This window comes from Sinocyclocheilus anshuiensis, unplaced genomic scaffold (assembly GCF_001515605.1).
Source record: "Sinocyclocheilus anshuiensis isolate Anshui unplaced genomic scaffold, SAMN03320099.WGS_v1.1 scaffold315, whole genome shotgun sequence".
NCBI lineage: Eukaryota > Metazoa > Chordata > Actinopteri > Cypriniformes > Cyprinidae > Sinocyclocheilus > Sinocyclocheilus anshuiensis.
In genome coordinates, this window is record NW_015548210.1 from 1,295,048 (window position 1) to 1,296,597 (window position 1,550).

General features: G+C 44.5%; 1 protein-coding gene across 1 annotated transcript in view; it reads left to right on the forward strand.

The window, feature by feature from the left end:
* The window catches only part of nipblb (NIPBL cohesin loading factor b), a 37,765-nt gene that overhangs the window by 11,712 nt on the left and 24,503 nt on the right, over positions 1–1,550 (forward strand). The gene's annotated exons all lie outside the window — the stretch shown is intronic.

A 1,550-nucleotide genomic window follows, 5' to 3' on the forward strand; every position in this document is an offset into this window, starting at 1 on the left:
GCGCACTTAATTTGCTTGGAAAATACTTGCGAATACGGCAGTCAAAAAAAAAAAGTACAGTAGCCCAGCTTAATAATAATTTGTCTATATTAAAAGTATTGCTCTTAACAGACCTGTGTGTTTTGTATAACTAGTGCAGTGTCCGTTCTCGGAGCATATAAGCCCTGCCCGCGCGCTGTTCTGTAGTTTATTAAAAGTGTATTAATTCTGAACGTGTCGGGTGTCCATATTGCACCAAAATGCGACACTGCACTCCCTTGGGTCCGTCCGCAGCAACACACCCGCCACGCGTGAAGTCGATTGGATGAACGGTTGTTGACATAATAAAAATGCAAACAAACAGACAGACACACACACAGATTCCTGCCTTTATTACACCGTGTCTACACCGGACGCGACAGTTGTCGTGTCGCGCCGCGTCGCAACAGCTAAAGTCTGTCTGCACTGGACGCGACAAAGCGACCATTGAAAATCATTTGAAATTTGTGTTAGTACGTCATAAATAGAACGCAGCAGCAGTTTACTGTGGGGAATTTGTCGCGCCGCATCCAGTGTAGACAATAATAGGTTCTATTAGAGCCCTGCATTTCAGCCCGGGCCCGACGGGCCCCGACTTTTTTATGCCCCTCGGGCCGGGCTTCGGGCCAATTTTCACGTCATAGTTCAGACGCGGGCCAATAGGCTTGTTGCACCTCGCCTCGCCTGAAATGTAGGCGAGAGCAGGTGGCAGCAGTGAGGGGAGGAGTGAAATAAGCGCAGTCAAGACGGACAGTTCTGACCTCTCGAAGTGGAACAGATACCAACGAGATCAAAGGCAGATATTGCGTTATTCTCACTTACATGCTGTGTTGCTAATAAACATGATATAATTTCAGTTCTGTTGCTTTTATATGAAAATAAATATGATGAACGACACTCAAAGTGCTTGCTATTTAATTCCATACAAAAGGTGTATTTATCATCCATTTTTACTTTAATACAAACATGTATTTTAGATTTTTATAGAAATATGACAACAATCACATACCTCACACAGAGATCGCACTGTCATCGTGTTTGGGAATATTCATGCATAATTTAAATACATAATCACATGGAACCAGATAAAAAAATAAAACATTTTAGTAGAGAACGCAGCATCACAGTTGTCTGAACCAATGAGCATTAAGCTGTGTCGTCAGTCAGTCGTTTCCCATCATGCTTTTGATCAGCGCAGTCGGTGGAAAGCAACTGCGCTCGACTGCACAATCTGACACAGCCGCCTCGCCGTGGCGAGAGTTTTTTGGCACACGTCAGCATGACATCAGAGCAAGTCGGACGTAACTCAGACACTTTTCTAACCGGCATGCATCTCGCTGTGATCACCGGTGGTCGGTTATAATAATAATAATAATTCATTACATTTATATAGCGCTTTTCTAGGCACTCAAAGCGCTTTACATTGTCAGGGGGTATCTCCTCATCCACCACCAGTAGAATAAATAGGCGCCGGGAGCACACATCATTCACTTCTTCGTCTGAAGCTTGCGTCCGCAGCATGGCAAGAAACC